Source organism: Alligator mississippiensis, chromosome 3, assembly GCF_030867095.1.
Source record: "Alligator mississippiensis isolate rAllMis1 chromosome 3, rAllMis1, whole genome shotgun sequence".
Classification (NCBI taxonomy): Eukaryota; Metazoa; Chordata; order Crocodylia; family Alligatoridae; genus Alligator; species Alligator mississippiensis.
Window position 1 is genome coordinate 151,981,164 of NC_081826.1, and position 23,410 is coordinate 152,004,573.

Genomic DNA, 23,410 nt, shown 5'->3' on the forward strand with positions numbered 1-23,410 from the left:
CCCTCCAGCAGGGATGCTGGGACCGCAGCACACACTGCCCCAGCTAGAAGCGAGCAGGACTTGGCCACATGAGAAGCGCAGCAGGGACAGCGACTGGCCAGGCCAGATACAATTAACTTATGGGTGCCCACCTGTGGACCTGATCCAATCAGTTAGTGAGCCTATTTTGTCGACTTCTGCCCTAGAGTCTGAGTCAAGCACAGGAGAAAATGGGGGTTATGGGGGAGAGGGGAGATCACACCTAAGTAGAGCAGCAGCAGGGGGGCACCTACTTAAGCAGCATGAGGGATGCTTGTGTGGAGCAGCAGTGGGGGAGTATCTGCATGGCATGCATCCCAATAGCCTGCAGCTCACCTGGTACAGACCCCAGAGGCTTACTAGTTGAGGACTGCCCTGGCTTAGAACATAGGCACATGTAGTTACATGCAAAACATCTTTCAGCCTTACTGTATGCTCTATAATTTAAGTGTACTTGAGTTAATTGCATACTAATTGTAACTGTCTACTTTTTAAATAACTGTCATCTGCTCAACTGAAACAAACAAAGAGGAGGAATCAACCATGAAAAGGCTGATACTGGCCTCAAAAAATCAAATGTGCTAGTCAGTTCCAGAGCTACTAACACAATAGCACTGAGGGTATTATGTCATAAATAAGCATTGTGTACATCAAACTTGAATAAGTGCATAACCTTTCTAAGTCTGGCATGGTTTTTTGGTTAGATGTGATATTTTTTATTAGACTGAGTAGTTGGGAAAAAGTTCTTAGCAAGCTTTTGGGCACAGTAACCCTTCGTCAGGCATAGGGAGTCCCTGCTCCCGCATTTCTTGTTTTACAAGAGAAACACGCAGATTTTGCAATAAGCTCCCTGCAGGCTGGCAGAATTCCAGACTGCAGGGAGCTGGGAGGAAGGCAGCACTAGTGTATGGACATGCACATGGCCCCAGGCAGCCTGGAGAGCAGCTCCAACAGGTAAAAGGGGAGGGGTGGAGGGAAGAGGGAGCTGGGCAGGGCTGAGGCTGCTGCCCAACCAAGTGGGGCTTGGGGCCCCGGGCTACAATGCATGGCTGCAGGGCGCCAGCAGGGCGCAGGACAGAGCCATGGGTGGTTCATCTGGGGCAGGAGGAAGGGGAGGGCCAGTTTTCCACTGCCGAGTGCACTCCCGGAGGGCAGGTAGACCCACGCCTCCCAGATCTCTTTGCAAGGCAGGCATAGGCTGAGGTCTTGGACTCCAGCCCTGCTTCCCTCCCGAGGCCTCCAGAGCCCAGTGGGCACGACTGGGGACAGTGAGGCTGTGTGGGGATCGCCTCACTGCTACTCTCCTCCCCGGCCCCCTGGCAATTCACCTCCTGCACCTGCCACTGCTTTGAAGGGCACAGCCCCACACACAGGAGGCGTATCACCACGGCGGGGGGGGGGGGGGGGGGGGGGTGGAAGCAAGCAGTGGCAAGGAGATCCCCACACGGCTATGCTGCTGCCCGCTGCGCCAAGTTGTGCCCACCAGGCTCCAGGGGCCCTGGGGGAGGGAAGCAGGGCGCCAGGGAACAGTGGCTAGCAGCTTCTCCACATGGCTCCGCCGTTCCCTACTGCCCTGCTTCCCTCCCCTGGGGCCTCCAAAGCCCAGAGGGCACGGCCCGGTACAGCAAGCAGCAGAGGAGCCACGCAAGGATCTCTTCACCACTGCTCACCCCCTTCACTGCCACGGCAATGCAGAGGTCATGGGGGGCAAAAGCTTGAGCCCACAGCCTGCGCCTGCCCCACATACAGATCTGGGGGGTACAGGTTCCCCCTTCCCCCCCAGGAGGAGTGCGCACGGTGGCGGGGAGCTGGCCCGCCCAAGCCCCCAGCAAGGGGAAGCAGGGGCAGGAGGCTACAGACCTGGGTCCACAGCCCTGGCAGCTGGAGGCCCCCTCTGGCAGGGCTGTGGGTGGGGGGGGGGGGGGGAGGGGGCGCTTTAAATAACAGATTTTGGGGTTTGTAGCAGTGAATTTGGTTTGGGGTTTTTTCGTTTGTTCATTTTTAAATCAGGGAAAACTAGGATCCCTGGTGAGCAACTTGCCACAGACCTGACCCTTACACAGCCCAAGACAAAGAACACCTCCTGGACTCCACCTTTGGGCCACAGCCCCACTGTATATAAACTGCTTGTGCCTCTGTAACCACTCTGACATTCCTAAAAAAAAAAGCTTATGTTACAACCTCAGTCCTGTGCAAGACAGCTATACTAGCACTTAAAAACAACCCTGTTATCGTCTTACAACAGGCTGATAAAGTGGGTGCTGCTATCATGGGCAAAACAGCATATAGACAGGAAACAAACAGATAACTTTGCAAGTTTTACAAAACTCCTGATCAGGGAAGAACATAGAAAAGGAAAAGAAAAAAAAAAAAAAGCTCTTAAGAAACTATGTTTAGAAGCACAGGTAAGGCCTGATGCTTCCACCTCCCAAGAACTCAGGTCAGGTACCTTTTACTAATTACCCAAGATCCATAGACCTGGCAATCCTGCTGTCTCTGTCATTGGTATCATTGCAGAGGGGGTTTCTGACTACATTGAGTCTATGCTAATCCTGTAACAGGGGTGCTCAACCCCCAGGATACAGCGCCATGTCAAGCAGCCTGCAGGGCTCCGCACAGGTGTGGAAATTTGGTGGCACCGACCCCACTATATAAATCACTGGAGCTGCCAACTATTTGAAAGACACAGATTTCCTAAAGAAATTAGGTACCACTGAAATGCTTCCAGCAAACACCATATACATTACTATGGATGTTGCATCTCCGTACACCAACATCCCCCATGAGGGAAGATTACAAGCCTTAAGAAATATTATCCCCCACGATGACACTGCTTCTGTTTCCACTGCACCCACCTTTGTCCTCACACATGAGTATTTCAGATTTGGAGACTCCTTATGCCTACAAATAGCATGATCACGGGCACACATATGCCTCCCCTCCCTGCCATATGCCAAGGTATTTGTGACAGACCTTGAAGTTTGCTTCTTCCACAGCTGCCCTCTCACCACCCTGGTATACTTAAAAGGTGCAATGATATCATCATGTGGACACATGGGAAAGAATTTCTAGAGCAACTCCACTAGGACTTGGTAGCAATTTCCACCTCTCAATCAAGCAAACTTTTGCATACTCCACCAAGAATATTCATTTCCTGGAAACCACTGTGAAGCTTTACAGTAGTCACATCACAGCCACACTGCACCAGAAACCAACTGACTGCTAAAGCTACCTCCACACCACCAGCTTTCATCCAAGCACACCACTAGAAGCATCATCTGCAGCAGTGGTTCTCAACCAAGGTGCCACAAAAGCCCCTTCTGGGGCATCATGATGTAAATGCAGGTAGGTAGAACTGCCCCGCCCATTTCGTGGGGAAATAGATTGGGAAAGCAGCTGCAGCTGGAGCCCATGCTCTTTCCATGTGTCTTCCCTGTCTGACCCCACATGCTCCTCCCAGAAACAGAGGCACACCAATCTGACAGGAATGTCCCATGCTCCTGTTTCTGGGAGGAGCATGTGGGGTCAGACTGAAAAACGGTGGCAAGGGCATATGCTTTACATGGCTTGGCCAAAGAGGTCAGGCTGAACTGAAGCAGCACTTTACACTGCTTGTCTGGATGAGCCAGACTGGGTGGGAGCAGCCCTTTATACCACCTGGCTTGAAGGAATTGGTCAGGGTACCCCTCCAAAAAGGCTGAGAGCTACAGGTGCCAGCAGGTAGATAGCCAACTAACTTTAATAGCCACAAGCAAAGGGTAACTTATAAATGGATCAATATTGGAATGGCCAAAGGTTTCAAGTAGAGTCCTACAGCAAATCTGTTCCAAGTTCAGTACTGTTCAGTCTGTTTTATTAATGATTACTGTGCCAGAATAGAGCTTCCTGAGCAAATTTTCAGATAGCATGAAGTGGGAAAGGATTACAAACATGCTGGAGGACAGGATTAGAATTCAGAAAGATCATGATGAATTGAAAAGGTGGGCTATACATGACAGGATAAAGTTCAGTGAAGACTAACTCAAGTTACTATAAGAAAGAAAATCAAACTCGGATACAGAATAGGTGATAACTGGCTAGGTGACAGCACTGCTGAGAAGGATCTTCGGATTTTTGGGTCCCATATCAGCAATGGGATGCAACAGTAAAAAAGATAAATGTGTTTTTTGGGCTGCATCAGCTGGTGTAATTGATGCAGGACAAAGGAGGTGATGGTACAGTTCTAATTAGGTACTGATTAGGCCTCATCTGGAGCATTGTGTGCAGTTCTGGGCTTTGCATTTTAAAAGGGACTAGGAGACGCTTCAGCCTGAAAAAGAGAAGGCTGAGAGGCAACTTGGTAGCAGCTTACCAAGCATCAGGGGAGTACATCAAGGGCTCGGTGAACACTGGTCACCAGGGCACTCTTGGAGAAAGCCAGGAATAATGACCACAAACTCTTGGAAGACCATTTCAGGCTTAACACTAGGAAAAACTTCAGTTAGGGTATCCAAACTGTGGAATAAACTCCCTCCAGAGATGGTGCAATCACCTACCCTGGAAACCTTCCAGAGACTGAATGGTCACCTTGCTGGAGTCACTTGATCCCAGTTGTCTTTCCTGCTTAGTGCAGGTGGGGCTGGACCCAATGAGCTTGTGAGGTCCTTTCCAGTCCGTTACAATCTATCAATCTATGAATTTATGCTGGTTGCTCCTCCATGTGATTGCAAATGGACTTCCTTAGGATATGCTCCAATTCAATTTCAGGTACTGAACTCACGCTAACTGGTTTGCAGTTTCCTGTATCCTCCGTTTTGCATTTTTTAGAACAGAGGTACTATATTGGCCCTTTTCCAGTCCTCTGGAAACTTGCAGCTGCTTGTATGTCTCCCAATAAATATAATCACTAAAGCAGTGCTTCCCCAACTTTCTCAGCATGACCCCATTTATGGCCCCATTTCCTCAGCATGGCCTCTCACCCCTAACCCACAGCCCCCTACATCTGGAGTTGCAACCCATAGTTTGGGGGGGCGGGGGGGGGGAAGCTGCACTTAAGGCTTCTAGATCCATTTTATCACTTCCTCCAGTACTCTGGGATGCTTAGTCCTTCCTAATTCTAACATATTAAAAAGACATACTTTAATCCTAGTCTTCAATTTTTTAAGTTTCTTTGCTGACACTCATAATAAATTTTTAGCTTTACTGAGCCCAGGCTATCTCTGACACCTGCAGTGCTGCAACTCATCAGGTCCTGCTGACTTGAATTTGTTCAAACCAATCTGAATGTTTCTTGTCATCTCAACCTTCACCTTTACTGTCTATAGATTTTTATTAACCATCTGGTTGCAGCTTTTTAATTTTTTTTTTTTTTTTTTTTGACCAAGGCAAAAGTAGCTGTTGGGTAATTCTGCCTTTCTTGCAGCAGTTGTGCCATGTTTCTGTAGCACTACAGGGGCCATGCGTTTCTGTCCATCAACATTTGTAGCACTACAAGTGGCCTTGGCCTTAGGGTCAGTGGTTTGGTCCACTGTCTTAGGGACTAGGTCAGGTATTGGGTGACTTTCTGAAATAAACGTGTCAATTTCAGGCTTCACTTTGCCCACAGCTATGACTATTTGAGAAAATATAGGATGCTCTCAGCTTCCAGCCACCTTGCATCTTAAAGGTCTCTATGAGATACAGGAATGTGGTGCACAGAGCTGCAATCATGCCTCAGGGAGAAGGAGAGAGAACATACGGAAAAAGGATGTTTGATGTAAAAAATGCACTGCAGGTGTCAGGCAGATTCTTGGGCTCAGTAAAGTCAGTGGCATAACTAGGACAAGGAGACCAGTGCACTTGCTCCAAGTACTGACTTAGAGTAAGGGGACATTGGAAAAAGCAGACAGCTGCTGCTGCAGCCACAGAAATTAATCACATCAACAACCAAATCTGCCCTGTTCATGGTACTTGTCCCAAGCACCTAGTCAAATAATTTCTTATGAGTGTGAGCAAGTAAACTGAAAAAAAAAAATTAACTGAAGACTAGGATTAAGATTTTATTTAAAAAACATTATATTAAGAATATCCAAATATTAGCTACTCATTAAACATGATATCGTTCCCTCACCTTCACTGAAGCAGTTTCAATTTTCTAACATTTAACAATTACTGTACCTATACTATGAATGAACAAAAATACCACACACACTCCTTCCTTGCAGGGAAGATTCTTGAGCCAATGCTGTTAGCTGCTGCAGAAATTAATTTTTTTTAGCACTTATAACAAACACTATTAAACGCAGCCCTCCAAAAATCTTTATGTTGTCATCTTCAGTCTCTACAGCACAGTGGTCCAAAGACTCTGCTACTGCTCTTTTTCCCTCAAAGCCTGAGCAGAGCTGAACCCTTATTTCACTGCCATTCACAGACAACTGTAAGAGTGAAAGCAGAGTGATTTGGGCATAATTATCCTCATAACTGAGAAGTCTGTAGACCTCAGTGAAAACTAGGAACAGCATAATCAAACTGCCTCTCTTCAAATAAAGACAGACAACAGTATTTAAACTTGTAAATTGTTCAGACAAAGACTTACCACGTTTGATAAAGTATCTAACCTATTTGTTGGTGCTGAATGAACACCACGTAAGAGAATGGACATTTTCCACAAACTTAGTCAAGATAAGCTCTGAAAGGTCAGTTTTTACCTTACTAAAGAAATTATCTAAATTTGACACAATCTCTCTAAAGTACCAACAGCAAAAATGTTTTTCATCTTTCTGATACTTCCACTTCTTCAGGCCAAGAGGACAAAGTCGTTTCGGTATAAAGAATTACATCAGCTAATAGAACAGGGGTGGGCAAAATGCGGACCGCAAGCTGAATTCAGACCACCAAGCCATTCTATCCAGCCCCCGGGGCTGCTAACAAATTTAGAAAATTAATAATTTATCTGCCCCTGGCTGCCTGTCATGAGGCCCTCAATGGCTTACCAAAACTCAGTAAGCAGCCCTCCGCCCAAAGTAACTGCCTGCCCCTGTAATAGAAGAATCACAACAGGCCCTGACACATTAAGACATTCCTAACCCTATTTTATCTAAATAAGAAAAGTTGTCTCAGGTCACACAAACACAAACCAGTTTAAATGTGATTTATGCCTGAAGGTGGCAGACCTACAAGTCTTTTAAACTGATTTAAAGCCACATGGCATAGTCAGAAGTGTTATCTGGAAAGTCAAGTACATTTTGAACCAGATCACACTGAACTGAACTGGTTCATGTTACTTGTGGACACCAGGCATTCCACAACATGGAGTTGATCAGCCCTCCAAGAAAAGCCACTCTACTGCTTCCCTTTCTCCCCCTCCCTTTTGTTGGCACTTCTTAATCAATGAGCTTTCTTGTACTGCTTGTTCAATAAATGCTCGCTTCCTAACAACCAAGTGTGTTCTCACTCCCTACTCAACCAAAGTCCCTCATCATGACTTCTCCACCTGCAGGAAACCCAGAAGAAGGGGTCTAAGCCAGGGTGGGGCAAAGTCCAGCCTGCGGACCAAATTGGGCCTGTAGCAGACTCCATTTCCCAGTAGCCCCTGCCCATGTCGCTGTGGCTAATTTCCATGGAGACCCCAGGAACAGCAGGCCATGCCAGCATAAGGCCACCGTTTCCGTGGAGACAGCTCCAGCACCACTAGCAAGACATGCAGCTGGGTAGGGAGCTGCTTCAGGGCTGGGGTCTTGCAGCGGTGACAGCGTGGGGCGTGCGTGCAGCTAACTGGTTCTGCCACAGCTCTGGACCACACTGTCACCACTGCAAAATCCAAGCCCAGCCACAGAGCAACTCCCTGCCCAGCTATGTGCCCTGCCAGTGCTGCTGGAGCTGGTCTCCATGGAAACCCTAGTCCTGCACTGTCACCACGATGCCACTACCGAGATCTCTATGGAAACTAGCCACAGTAATGTGGGCAGGGACTGCTGGGAAAGGGAAGCTAACCACCAGCTGGATCTGCCATTTTGCCCACCCCGGTCTGAACAATACTCTTTGCCCATACCCAGGCAAGCACACTTTACTCAGCTGCAGGATATTGCACTTCATTGAAATCATGTTCCAGAGAATGAAAAGAAGAAAAATGGAAACACCTCCATAAGTCTAAGGACCCTCCTCCCACAAAGCATTGGTTCAAAGACCACCCTTCTGCCCCTCCCTGACATGCTTCCTAGACATCAGGGCTGGAAGGGACCTCATGAGATCATCAGGTCCAACCCCCTGCCCAAGGGGCAGGAAGTCAGCTGGGCTGGGTGTTCACTCCTACTCCATCATGTCAGAGCTACAGCACTTCACACAATTGTGAACCAGGTCCCAATCATAGAACTGTTCTCAAATGTCCCTTTTTGCATGTGCCCTTACTCACAAAAAGTAAGCTTTTTTTCTTTAGCTAGAACAACACATATATCCTTCTCTAAATGAAATCTGGCTTGTGGTCAATAAGCAAAATCACTGCTGGAAGCATCAGTTTTTTGAAGATGCATACACACTCATGTGCATGTCCTATTCCAAATTAACATCTTCTCAAGACTTAGTGGATTCTTTCTTGGGAATTAAGAACTTACAAGTAACTAAAAAATGTTCTTTGTTCCAAATTTCAAGCACACATGTGAGAGCAGTAATCATGAGGAGAAAGTTTCCCGACTTCTAGAAAGCTCTTGCCTTATTCTACCATGGAGAACAAAGTCCTTTCAAAATAAAGACTTCAGTGATAGATACTTTTTGTAATAATGTACTTAATAAAATGAGCTGATTCATAAACACATCTATCACTTGCACAATTATGAAAAGAAAGAACACAAGGCAATTTTCACTCACTCTTAAAATGGTTTCCCTATAGCACAAAAGAAAATTGAGATTTCCATCACTGTGTCCTTCCTTTAAAAGGCTTTGGAGAAATCACTTCCCTTTTAAAAGCCTTCATTTAAAAACATACAGCTCCACTCTGGAAAAAACATCATTATGGACAAGCTGGAACCTGTTAGGGACTATCATCGTTTTTTGGGGTTTTGTTTTGTTTTTGGTTGTTTGTTTTTTTTTGGGGGGGGGGGGGTGTTTATAAAGGTTTTAGCCCTTTTAATTGAAAAGATAACCCCTCCAACTAAACGTCTGAATGTCAGCAGTCCCGACTTCCTTCATGAAGGAAATATCACTCATATGTATAACGAAGAGACTTACAAATGACAGAACCTCAGGATGCATGTCCCATCTTAAGGCAAATCAGGACTCATAGTAGAGATGATATCTTTTATTAAGCCAACAAGATTTTTGGCAAAAAAAAATGTCCTTAACTGCAAGCTTTAAGGCACAAACATCCTTCATCAGGCATTGGAGAAAAGATTGTAAAAGTTCTCCTGGGTAGAAATGAAAGTTCATATTTCATAGGATTTCACAGAGGAGTCAATAGATGGAAAAGTGCTCTGGGCAAATCAGTTCATAGCTGGTATGGAGCCTCTCACCTTCTGTGAGGTTCTGCGATGATGCAAAGTTACCTTGAAACAAAGGCAGGATCTCAGGTGGTCACAGTTGCTTCCTGCTTGGGGATACCTGTCCTATCTTATGTAACTCTTCATTATACATATGAGTGATGCATCTTTCATGTACATATTTCTCCACCAGGACACAAGCCAGTCACCAGCTTGCAGGGCCTAGGAAGTAATTTTCTCTATGGGTGAGTTACTGCATAGTTACCAGACACAAGATTTACATTCACAAAAAATCCTGTAAAAAACATGCAGACAGTTATGCTCTAAAAATGAGCAAATATTTGTGTTAAATAGAAATATACATCTTACAATCTTCAAAAAACTTTCAGAATACTAAAAGCCCCATAAATTACTTCAGTAATCTATACAATTAATTAAAATGTTGTTAAAAACCACATTTCTGTATAATTTAGGCTATCCTAAAATATGTCTTTTTACTCGCTTGCACAGTAATTTGATTCACAACATATAGCTAGCACTTCTTCCACATTTTCCAGTTAGTTTGTGGCACTTCTTAGTCAGGATGAATTTGTATACCAAGAAAGATTTCGGGTCCAGAGACATTCCAAGACAAAACTTGAAAAATGAGACCAGCATACTGATACTTGTTCTTTTAGTTCAGTCCAGCACCATCCCAGTAACCTTTCACAGGTAAGACTGCTTCATATCCAGAGTTCCTTTTCAAGTTATTGCAGCTTGTCTTTGTGATTTGTTGGGCTCTCGTGTACAGCAAAGCCAAGTTTTTCCTTGACTTCCTTGATTGGGTCAGGGGAATCACGTACCAAGAGGCTCCATGTCTTAAATTTCTTGTTCACTTTTAGTATGGCAGAAAAGTGTGCCCCAAATACTGCAAGATCCATTCTGATTATAGGGCAACATTTATGCAGCCCTACCAGAGGCTGCCTCAGTGGCATCAAAACTGCTAATGAGACTCAAAATAATAAGCATAAAAACAGTCAAAGTTCCCCAGTGGGTCAGTATAGGCTCTGGTGGAACAGACACATCAGGCAGAACTTCTTCTATGTAATGTTAAACCGTCAGTGACCCATTACAAACATTTTTTTCCACACTTGAAATGTTAAGAGTTGACAGCTGGAAACGCATGTCTAAATTGTTCAGAAACCCCACTGAGGCCATGTACCAGCCAAGTAAAGTGCAGTAGGTGTGGAAAGAACACTTGAAGTACTGTTGCCACTTTCAGCATATAGGCTGCAGCATCTGAAAGTAGAAGACATAATTTCTCTTCATTGCTGGCAGTAGAGTTAAGCCATAGTAAATGTAAATCATTCATAAAGCGTGCTATTGTTGCACGATTTGTCCTCTCCAACACTTTTGAAGAAGTCAAAAGGTGAGGTATGGCAGGTTCAACAGTGAGTTTCCCCAACTATCAAACTGCCTATATAATAAATCGCACGTCGTCTACTGCCTCATCTACAACAATCCAAACGTGACTTTCCCCAGTATCACTACGAATCTCCTCAATTACAGATCAAATTGTAAAACTAATGTCAAAAAAGTTCCCCCTCCTATACTTATTAATATGGTGCACATTGATTTAAATATTATTTTTCCAGGAAAACATGAAAAAGTGGGTTAATTAGCATATTCCAAGGAATACTGATGCATGTATACCACAGCTCTATGGGGATCAGCAGCAAAATGATTAGGCTCTACAGAACAAGACTTTTGTCCAAGAAGAACTGATATGTTTTTAACTTTTTCTTGGCTTTGTAGCTAAATGCTTGCTAGCCCCTTCACTCATCTCTGGAGCTGGAATTATTTCCTCACATAGAACCTGCTTCCCACATGGTTGACAAAAAATAAAAATAAAAACAGAAGTAATTTTACCTTCAGTTGTAAAGCCAGTATCAGCTGCAATCTACTGCTGTAGTAGTACACTTTCATTAGAGATTTGCCTTCTGGTGCTATTAACAGAAAATAGCCATCACTAATTTAAAGCTCTCAAATAACTTCAGAATAATAAAAACAAATCTTCATATAAAATAGCACAGCATATTCACCACTAGGGCAATCTGTCTCACTAACAGAAATTCCAGCTGTAGTAGAAACACACAGCATGTGCAAGACTGCAGTTACATAAATGTTTCTGGGGACCTGAACACTTGAAAGGCTTAAAAGGAGAAATGCAACCTCTACTTGAGAGCTCCAAAGGAACAGAAACCTAAACAGGTTGAGGAGAAGTGGGATGGGATCAAAGTGGAATGAGACAACAGGCAAGCCTAGAGAGGCTTAATATGCATTACACACTGTTCAATATTTGGGGGGGTTTCAGCTAAAAATCACCATATTGTAAAGTTTAATGAAATATAAAAACCTGTTAGGATCACTCATGCATCAGAAGCAGGAATAATCAAGTTACTTGAAAAAAAACTTGAAAAAAATACCACATTTTTGTTCAAAATGCAAACATACCTTAGTGTATAGTGGTATTAATGCATAAACTCCTCAAATATGCAACTATAGGCACTATAAAGCATCTCTCTCTGAAACTCTGCAAACAGTCAAAATTCTGATATCCTGCACTCCAAATAAGTAGAGTGTATGTGTATGTTAGATTTATTTTATTTAAACAAATAAAATGTACACACATACTCCTCGCACTTACGAGATAATTGGTTCCCAAAACCTGTCTTAAGTTGAAACTTTGTAACTCGGCACCGATTTTCCCATAGGAAACAACGTTATAAATGGGGGGTTGGTTCCTGAACCAAGGCCCTATACCCTATTTTCACCAAAAATAACCTAGAATTTTGTACTCAAATCAATTACAGATGAGTACTATAGCTACATTAAATTTATATTGGAAATGGCAATCATACTGTTTTGGAAGGACTTCTTTGAGGTGACTTTGCTGGACTTTTTGAAGGGCTCTTGGCTGGAGTCTTCTCAGGAGCCTTAGCTGCAGGTTTTTTCTGGAGTCTCTTTAAGAAAGCAGACAAGTGTCCAAGGAAGTTCGGACAGATGTTCTCCAGGGAGATGGGCAACACAACGAGCTTGTTCGCTGGTGTGGCGTCACATCAGATCAAGCATTGTAAAGTCGAAACTGACATCAGAAAGTTGAAGCAGGGTGTCAATTTATAAACCTTCTAAGTGTGAAATGTTGCAACCCAAAACACTGCAAGTCAAGGACTGTACGTGCATGTGTAATTGGCTACATCAGAAAATTGACCCCATGCGACAGATAAATGTCCGTGTGCAAGCACAGCCCAGCAGCTTGGAGAGCTGTGTGCAACTGGTAAGTCCATTGTGGTGGAAAGGAAGGGGGACCAGGGGGAGAAAAATGGGTGGGGGGCGGCAGATCAACACCCCCCCAGTGAGAGAGGGAGTGGGGCAGGTGCTGGATGGAGCTACAACTTGTCCAGAGGGTGTGAGGGGGGGGAGGGGAGGGGGCAGGGCACAGCCCTGGCTCAACCCCCACCTCCACTCACGCACCAGGAAGAGCCGGGGCTGCGCCAGGCAGGCAGCAGCAGCACTGGGAGGAGGTCAGGAGGGGGGCTACGATGAAGTTTGGGGTAGCTGGAGCCCCTCCCTAGCCCTCTCCCAGCACTGCCCCCACCCACTGAGCCTCTCCCACCGAGAAGAACCCAGTGCAGTCCCAACTCCAGCTGGCAGCTGCACCCTACCTGTCCTGCCCCACAGAGATGCAGGGGGCACACGCCACCCCACCACACGCCCTTCCAGGGTGCACGCAGTAGCAGAAGCCACCCCCCCAGACAAGCACCAGCTCCATCCTGTGTCCTGCCCCGCCTGGCAGGGCAGCACCTGCCCCCACCCCGATTCACTCGCTCCCTCCCTCACCACAGGGACGTTGATCTGCCTCCCCCACGGACTTACCAGCCACATGCAGCTATATCGGAAATCAGATCAGTATCGGCCAATATGCCTCCTTAAAAATCAGCTATCGGTATCAGCCCCCAAAACCTCTAATCAGTGCACTAAGGCAGGGACATATATATACACGTCTAATAATTACCAACTATCCAGTATTTTACACCTTCCTCCGAAGCAACAAATAATGGATTGCTGTAGAGATCAAACCAATCTTAACCTTACAAAGCAATTGTTCTGCTTTTAAAACATGGGAGAGAAAGAAGAAATTGCCAAGGAATTATCAAGGGAAATAATTCAAGAAGGATGTCAGAAAGCTTGAGAGAGTCCAGAGGAGATCCACGCGCATGATCAGAGGGCAAGCGAATAGGCCTTATGAAGAGAGGCTGAAAGCCATGGGACTCTTCAGCCTGGAAAAGTACAGGCTCAGGGGGGACCTGGTGGCTGCTTATAAGTACATGAGGGGTGTACATCAGGACCTGGAAGGACAGCTGTTCACCAGAGTGCCCCAAGGAAAAACAAGGACCCACGGTCATAAACTCCTCGAAGACCGTTTTAGGCTGGACAAAAGGAAAACATTTCTTTGCTGTCTGAGCCCCCAAGACCTGAAATAGACTCCCTCCAGAAGTGGTGCAGGCACCTTATCAGGACTCATTCAAGAAGTGCTTGGCTGCTTATCTTGCCGGGATCCTTTGACCCCAGCTGACTTCCTGCCCCTGGGGCAGTGTGCTGGACTTGATGATCTTCAAGGTCTCTTCAAGCCCTAATGTCTATGAAATCTATAATAGTTATTTAGCATTTGGTACCAGTTCTCAAAAAAATTCTGATACTTGACCATAGGATTAAAGTCCATCAGACTCGCATGTTAAGGGTATGCCGATATATCAGTTGGCTATCGGATTAGCACCGATAAGAGGAGAAATTATGTTATTGGCTATCGGCTTTTTTTGGCTGTTGTAGCAGATAATTATAGCTGTGTGCCCAGAGCAAGCATAGTCCATCTCCAACAACCTGTTGCCAGCCCAAGCGCACAGCAGACTACAAGTCACAGTGAGCAGTGGGAGAGGGAGGGGACACCAAGGAGTGGTCACAAAGGGAGAGCAAAGCAGTTACCGGTTTATGCTGCTGCTGCTGCCACTGGCATGGCAACATCACGTGTGCAGCAGGGGCCTAAGCACCAGGGCTGCCAGAAACATTGGTCTGCACACAGGTGGAGTAAGGCAAGGGACATTTCAGGCACTGGGTGCCTTTGCAAAAGTAGCTACTCCCTGGTGGCCGCAGGAGCTCAGCTGCACGTGGCTGCCAATGCTGAGGCAATGACATGCTCTGAAACTCCAACCATGCCCAACAGTGCTGTCCATGCAAGGGTCTGCCCCACCCACACAGGATGGTAGCATGGGCTGTGCAGGGAGCAGGGCCATGGGAAGGAACGGCAGGCAATGGGGTTGCCCACAACACACATTGAAATAAGACTATCATTGCCTTCCTCAAAGGACAAAGTAGGCAGGAAGCATGTGTGTGTGCATATGCAAAAACAAACCAAAAAAATTAAATTAAAATTTTATTTTTATAATAAAGGTTTATGTCAGTAGTTTAAAATGCCTTGCATGATTATTAATTGGATTGGCATTGACCAATATGGTTGTCTAATCTTTGGCTATCAGTATCTGCCAAGGAAGTCTTTATTGGTGCACCCCTATCACATGCATATACTTTACTAAGATGTTAAAAGTTTAACAAAGCCTGGATAAGAGCATTTTATATAGTCATTTTTAACCGAACTTGAAGATTTGGCTGAAAATTTGAAAGTTCTGTATACTTGGACTTTGGAGGAAGGAAAAAACTTTCAAACAATGACCAAACAAAAAGCTATGGAGGAGTTCCTTGATCATTTTACCTATAGTGAGTGCCATTTTGGTTGACTCTTCATAAAAATAAAAAAAGGCCTCACAAATCCAATAATGATTTCAAGCCCATATCTTTTCCTAGGTTTAACATTTGAATATTTTAGTCAACAGGAACCATCTTTCAGACCTGCATAAAAGAAGTCTTTGATGAGCTTTACATAAATCAATGCAACATGAGCCTTTCATAAGCTTCCTCTAGCTATCTGTTTTTGCAATAGCCTGTACAATATACACAAGATGCTGCTCTCAATTTTCACCTGCTACCCCAACATACTGCTCTTACAGAGATGTATTGAAACAGTTATAGAAACAGACGTTGCATAGTTAAATAACGATCTTTGACACTTAAAACTGGGGTCTTGAAAAGTTGCAGATCAGGTTCTAGACTATTTGAATGCAACCAAGTATCTGGACACTGCAAATTTGGGTAAAATCCAACATATTTACTCAAATACTATATTTGCTGCCCTCCCCTCCATGTTGGTAAGGAAGAATAAAAAAAACAAATCCCCCCCAAAAATTACCACAGCAAGGGTTCAGCATAGCCAAATGAGGGCCCTAGGTGGAAGGAAGGAGTCCTCCCTTCAGCATCACTAAGGCTGCATGCACACATTCAAATTAGCTGGAAAGTTTTTCTACCATTCAGGAGAACTTATCTTTTCAAGCATCTCTGGGTATTTCAATGATGAGCCTCCAAATTGCAGAGGGTTGCAGTGCAGCCGCTACACAAACGGGGGGGGGGGGGGGGGGGGGCCTTGTGCACGTATCTCACAGAAATCATAGACATATAAGGCTGGAACGGACTGCCAGAGGTCATCTACTCCAGTGCCCTACCTGAGGCAGGACCATCCCAACACCCTGGAGGAGACCGGGAGGCAGGGGGTCAACACAGAGCAAAGCATCCCTGGATGCTAGAAAACTAAGCTTTGGCTTCTCTCAGAAGAAAACATGTACAGACGTTCACTCACACAGGAGAAACTGTTCTGGAAGCATTTTAGCCTTGATTGTTCCCGAGTAATTTTTTCTTCTGGCAGCAGCCACTTTTGCTTTGGGGTAAAAAAAATCCTGAACCCCATGTACTCTCTCAGGAGGAATAATATCTGCGTATGGCCTTAATCTCAAACTATACCTTCAGAACTACAATTTTACTGCTCAGCAGGTATAACAGGGTTACTTATAACCAACTGTGACCCTGAAGGGTGCGCTGTGTCCCTTCCCCCTAAACCAGGAGTGGGCAAAATGTGGCCTGGGGGCCGGATGTGGCCTGCCAGGCCATTCTATCCGGCCCACGCGGCCCCTAAAAAAAAAAAATTTAGAAAATTAATATCTGTCTGCCCCTGGCTGCTTATCATGCAGCCCTCGATGGCTTGCCAAAACTCAGTAAGCGGCCCTCTGCCCAAAACAATTGCCCGCCCCTGCCCTAAATTATGCTGCTTTCACAGTCCAAGGCAGCCATTAGAGAAATCTATTACATGTTTCAATTCTAGTGCAGAAGATTGCCTTCCCACCAATAACACACACCTGAATTTTGGAAGGCTGATTTTTGAGTAAACTGTGGATTTGGTATGTGAGTAAATATGGTATACATAGAAGTTGGAACCCAAGATTGCACATTGTTCATAAACAGAGCCTTATTTTTAAACCCCAAACTATCTCTAAATCAAAATCAGGCAGGGGAAAGAAAACAGCAAAAAAAAAAAAAAAAAACATTAAAAAAGGACAAATAATTTTTAAACTTAGAATCATAGAAAATTAGAGGTAGGAGGGACCTCAGGAGGGCATCTAGTCCAACCCCCTGCTCAAAGCAGGACCATCCCCAACTAGATCATCCCAGACAAAGACTTTGTCTAACTGGGTCTTAAAAACCTCCAAAGATGGAGATTCCAGTCTCTCTGAGCAACCTATTCCAGTGTTTTACTACCCTTGTTGTGAGAAAGTTGTTTTTTGTTTTTTTTAAAATCACACCTCAGTCTTCTCTTCTTCCAACTAAATAAGCTCAGTTTCCTCAGCCTCTCCTCATAAATCATGTGCCCCAGCTCCCTAACTATTTTTGTTGCCTTCTGCTGGATTATCTCCAATCTGCCCACATCCTTTCTGTAATGGGGGTGGGGGGAGGAGGAGAAGAGACAACTGGACTAAGTACTCCAGTTGTGGCCTCACCAGAGCCAAATAAAGGGGAAGAATCACTTCCCTCCATCTGCTGGCAACGCTCCTGCTTATACAGCCCAGTATGCTGTTAGCCTTCTTGGCAACAAGAGCACACCGTTTGTCATATTCAGCTTACCATTTACTGCCGGGGCAGGCAATTATTTCAGGTGGAGGGCCACCTACCAAGTTTCAGCAAGTTGTTGAGGGCTGCATAGGTAGCCCCGCCCCTTGACAGATGCCCCACCTCCTGGTCACCATCTTGGGACCAATGTCTCAGGGCCAGCACAGTGGGGCCCAGAGCAGGGCGCAAGCTGGCAGGGGTCTGTGGAGCCAGGTTGGGCTGCACCAGCAGGGAGAGGGGGGAGCTGGCCCGGCTCCTTTGCCGGCTGGGACCCTGTACTCCTGCCGTCCTGTTCTTGGCCCTGCCGGCGCTGACCCCAGGACACTGGTGTGGGCCCCGTGCACCCGCTCGCTCCCAGTGCTCCCCAGCGCCACAATACAGGCCGAGGGCAGCGCACAGCCGACCCCCTGCTCCCTGGCAGGGAAGTAACTGGTGCTGAGTGAGGGGGAAAGCGGCTCCACCCCCACCCTGTGGCTGGCACTCCCTGCTGCAGCTGCTCACAGCCCACACAGGGATGTCCTGAGCAGGCACAGGCAGCCCCACGCAGACTACAAGTGGCTGCAGTGCAGGGCACCAGACACAGGGTAGGGGAGGGGCTGCTTTTCCCCACTTGCTGGACAGCACAGAGGCAGCAGTGGCAAACAGTGCCTGGCGCAGCATGTGAGCTCCAGGCAGGCAGCAGCAGCAAACACTGCCCGGTGCGGTGGGGGGGGGGGGGCGGCACAGTTGCTGCCACCGCAGCACAGCCCCAACAGGCAAGCCCAGAGCTGGTGCAGGGCCCAAGCTGGCTGTGGGGGTAGGTTACAAGCTGGTGCTGAGTGCAGGGGAAAAGCGGCCCCTCCCCTGCCCCATGACCGGTGCCCCGCACTGCAGTTGCTCGCAGCCCACGTGGGACTGCCTGTGCCTGCTCAGGACAGCCCCACACAGGCTGCGAGCAGCTGCAGCAGGAAGCACCAGGCACGGAGCAGGGGAGGGACTGCTTTTCCCCTCTGCACTCAGCTTTTCCCCAGGCTCCTTCCTTGCCCATGGTCCTCCCCTGCCCTTCTCCCACCCCCGCTTACCTGAATTTCCAGCGCCAGTGCAGCCACATGGTCCCAGGCCAGAAGCCCCTGCCAGGGCTTCCAGCTGGCAGGGGGGGGTGGAGGCTGGCCCTAGGGCAGGGTTTCCCAACCAGTGAGCCACAGACCCTGCTGTTGCGGGAGCCCACTGGGGCTTCCCCTGGGTCCTACTGCCCCTGGTTACTGTCATTTTTGACAGGAACTAAAAGATAGATAAATATAAAAAATGTTTAGGGGCCCTGCAGGCCAGATAGAATGGCCTCACAGGCCAGATCCGGCGCATGGGCCATATTTTGCCCACCCCTGATCTACTGTAACCCGCAGGTCCTTTTCTGCAGAGCTGCTGCTTAGCCAGTTGATCCTCAGCCTGTACCAGTGCATGGGACTGTTCGGTCCTAAGGGCAGGACTTTCCATGTGCCCTTATTTAACATCATGAAATTTCTTTCGGTCCTATCCTCCACTGTCTCCAAGTCCCTCCGAATTGTAGCACTAACCACCAGTGTATTTACTACTCCCTTAGCCTGCTATCATTTGCAAGCTTGCTAAGGGTGCACTCCAGCCCATCGTCTGGGTTACTGATGAAGATATTGAACAAAACCAGCCCCAGGACCAACCCCCAAAGCATTCCACTTGACACTAGCTGCCAACTAGACAAATCGAGCCATTGATTACTACCCTTTGAGCCCAGAGATCCAGCCAGTTTCCTATCCACCGTACAGTCCATTCATCAAACCCATACTTCCTTCACTGGCTTGTGAGAATGTTGTGGGACAGTGGCTCTTAGGCTTTTTTTTTTTTGTACCAGGCCCATCTGTAAACATCAATGGCCAGTCCCAACCCAGTCCTACTCATTCCCAACCTGCTACCCCCTTCCCCAGGCCCCAGCTCCCCAGTGTGTAAGGGGGGGCGGGCAGAGTGTGTGTGTGGGGGGGATCCCCAAACAGTCCTAAGCACTCCTTGCAGGCTGGAACTCTGCCAGCCCACAAGAGAAAAGCTATGGTTTCCCACATTTAACTCCTTTAAAGAAGAATCTATTTTTAAAAGTTTGTTCACAGCCCTTTCATATATTTTTGCAACCCACTTTTGGGCCATGACCCACAGGTTGAGAAATGTTGTTGTGGTAGACTGTATCAGGAGCTTTCTTAAGTCAAAAAGACATATGAAAAACTAGAACTCTCGGTTCCAAAATGATACCTTTTATTAGTCCAACTTGAACATGGCAAGAAAATTGTCCTTTTCTGCAAGCTTTTGGGATCAAAGTCCCTTCATCAGGCTCTAGGAAAAGTGTAGATGGTACAAGATGGTAAAAAGTCCCTATATGTAGGGAATAAACTTCATTTTTTCCATAGAGAGAGTTGAAGATGGAAGGCTGTCTCTCTAGGTCCATGAGAGAGTGTGCGAGCTGTGTTGAGTAGCTCTTTGACGTGTTGACCGTGTAGAATTCCTTCCCTGGAGGTATCAGATGGCAGGCAAGGAGGTAGAAAAACTTCCTTGTTGTTCTGCAACGAAGTTTAAAATCCAAAAATCGGCTAAAATTTGGCATCTTCCATGTTTCAGGGGTGTACTTGGTAGCCATGTTGGTCTGAGACAAAAAAGATATACAAAAAACTAGAACTCTTGGTTCCAAAATGATACCTTTTATTATTTTATTACCTTAAGTCAAGGTATTTGATGTCCACTGCTCTCCCTGCATCCACAAAGCCAGTCTCATCACAAGAAAACAATCACGTTGGTCAAGCATGACTTTAATCCATGCCAACTGTTCCTAACCACCTTTGTTTCCCAGTGCTTAGAAATGGATTCCTTGAGGACCTGCTCCCTGATTTTGCCAAGGACCGAGGTAAGGCTGACAAGTCTGTAGTTCCCTGGATCCTCCTTCTTCCCTTTCTTAAATATGGGTACTATATTTGCCCTTTTCCAATCGTCCAGGACTTCTCCTGATCACCATGAGTTTTCAAAGATGATGACCAGCCCCATGGACTTGTACACATCCAGCTTTTCTAAATAGTCCCTGACCTGTTCTTTTGCCACCATTGGCTGCTCACGTCCTGCCCAAACTGTACTGCCAGGTGCAGCAGGCTGGGGGATGACCCTGCTTGTGAAGATTGAGGTCAAAAAGGAACAGAGTACTTCGACCCATTCTACATCATCACCTGCCACTATTTACCTCCCCCATTCAATAAGGAACCCACACTTTCCTTGATCTTCCTTTTCTTGCTGACATTTGCAGAAACCTTTCTTGTTACCCTTCACATCCCTTGCTAGCTGCAATTCCAATGGTGCTTTAGCCTTTCTGATTTTATCCCCACATGCACAAGCAATACTCTTATACTCCTCCCTAGTAGTTTGTCCAAGTTTCTACTTCTTGTAATCTTCCTTCTCATGTTTCAGCTCACTGAAGAGTCCCTGCTAAGCCAAGCTGGTCTTCTGCCATACTTGCTAGTCTTTGTGCGTCAGAACTGTTTGTTTCTACATCATCAGTAAGGTTTCTTCAAAGTACAGCCAGGTCTCCTGGACTACCTTCCCCTTCAGACTGGCCTCCCAGGGGGATCCTGGCCATCAGTTCCCTGAGCAAGTCAAAAGCCTGCTTTTCTGAAGTCCAGGCTCCTTATTCCACTGCTTTTCTTCCTTCCTTTCCTCAGGATCCTCAACTCAATCTCATAGTCACTGCTGCCCAAGTTGCAATGAACTTCTACATTTCCCACCAATTCTTTCCCGTTTGTGAGCAGCAAGTCAAGAAAAGCATGGCCCCTAGTTGGCCTCTTCAACACTTGCACCAGGAAATTGTCCACTCTCCTAAAACTTCCTGAACTGCCTATACACTGCCATATTGCCCTCCCAGCAGATGCCAGGGTGGCTGAAATTCCCCATGATCAGGAAAATTCTGTTAGCTGTTTGGAAACAACAAAACAAAAATAAACAAACAAACAACTAAAAAACAAAACAAAACAAAAACACCCTCTTCCACCTGGTATGATAATTTACAGCAGACACCCACCAAGACATCTCCCTTGTTGCTGACCACTCTAACCCTAACTCAGAGACTTTCAACAGACCTATCTTGAGTTTCATACTGGAGCTTTAAGCAACCATACAGAGCTCTGTGACATGAAGCACAAGTCTTCCTCTTCCTTATCTGTCCTTCCTGAACAGTTTATACCCATCCATGACAGTACTCCAGTCACGTGAGCTCTCCCACCAAGCCTGTTATTCCAGTCAAGTCATATTTCCATGACTATGTGAAGACTTCCAAATCTTTCTGCTCATTTCCCAGGCTCTGTGCATTCATGTACAGGAGACCTGAGGTAACTAGCTGGTTGCCCTACTTTCTCAGGAAGAATTACTTCCACACAGTCAGTCAATCTTCAAAAGTTTATTTTAGTTGTCTTCTAAAACCTCCCTATGGTTCACAGTTAACATATATAACCCACTAGAGCAATATAGTAACAGCAGAGAGTTGAGCTCACTTGTTTTACTTTGCTACTATAAAGTCTGAAAGTTAAAACTCAAACTATTCTGTATTCATTAAATTTGAGGGAATTTAAAAAAAACAAGAAAAAAAAAAGAAGAAAAGAAAAAAAAAACTTGATTGATACAGGATTCTGCAGTTGGTAAATTAGGTTTTATAACTTTGTGAGCAACAGAATTTTTTAATTTTCACTAGTAAACTGTTTACTTTCCGAAGTCAAGATTATGGCAAAGTATTATTTGTTGCAAAGTATTTATTTCAAGTATTTAAACTCTGCACTAAATTCAGATATCAAGTTATTAAACAATACCCCACCATTCTGGCAATACTGTATTTTTTATAAAATAAGAACCATTTACAAGTTAAGCAATACACAAGAGCAGTTCGTAGAGCAAATATCATTTTGGGTCAAACTCGATTTTGAAAGGACAGCATCATCGTAACTATTGCCTAAGAGTCACTAATGCCACTGTAAACAAGAAGAATTCCCCACAAGACATTTCACTGAACAGAAAGCCTTCAGTTGGAAGCATATTGGTTTTTACTTCCAAATAAGCACAGAGCAAGTTGCCACCTAAAGTTAGTATTTACTGCTCAAGCAGTACAAAAGCGTTATTAGTCAAACCAGAACACTGCTCAAAGTAGCAGGTAATTTAGTACAAAATGTAACTTTTCTAATCTGTTATGGTTTGTCTACATCAGGGGTAGGCAACGTTTTTTGGCTGGAGCGCTGAAAAACACCATAATGCCTACCTGGGAAGGTGCCGGAGTGCCAGCATGGCAGAAAAACAAAATGAAGGCAAGGGGTACATGGCAGGATGCCCGGCTTGTGCCCCTTGTCCCCAGCCCTGCTGCCCCTGGCCCCCCAGCCTGGGCTCTCTGGCTGCCACCAGCTACCCCAGCTCTGGGTAGCTGCTGGAGCCCGGGCTGCTCCCAACAGGGCTTGCAGCATCCCAGCTGCCTGCTGGGAGCAGCCTGGTATCCCAGCTGGCAGCAGCTCCCCAGAGCCAGGGCTGGCTGAAGCCGGGAGGCTCCAAACAGCTGTGCCAGGCTCCGGCACCAGCTCCGGACCGGTGCATACAGGTGTGCCTCGGAGCGGGCGATGGGGAAGAGGCCTGAGGCAGTGCAGCCCCGGTCTCTCCCCGACTCCCAGCACGGAGGTGATGAACCCGGCGCAGCTATTTGTAGCCACCCTGGGGTCAGGGAGGATGCAGCAAGTAAATCACACCTATTGAACAACACTGCTATACAAGCAAATTCTATACTCCTTTTGCCAGATAAGCTTGATTTTCAACATAACCTACACTTCCATAAGGTCTCAGAGCTACACTTCCACTGAGATCTTTGTAAG

The 23,410-nt window shown here is 46.1% G+C and overlaps 1 protein-coding gene across 12 annotated transcripts in view; it reads right to left on the reverse strand.

The window, feature by feature from the left end:
- The window catches only part of PCGF3 (polycomb group ring finger 3), a 190,510-nt gene that overhangs the window by 138,998 nt on the left and 28,102 nt on the right, over nt 1-23,410 (reverse strand). Inside the window, exons 1-3 of one of the 12 annotated variants that reach the window (XM_019490675.2) lie at nt 12,347-12,362; nt 11,355-11,431; nt 10,044-10,724 (exon numbers count right to left, since the gene is read on the reverse strand). The exons of 10 other annotated variants lie outside the window; for them this stretch is intronic. The gene's annotated coding sequence lies outside the window, so the exon portion shown is untranslated. Of the gene's footprint in view, nt 1-10,043; nt 10,725-11,354; nt 11,432-12,346; nt 12,363-23,410 lie in introns of those variants that run through there. One more of the 12 variants, XM_019490677.2, reaches the window with a different exon arrangement.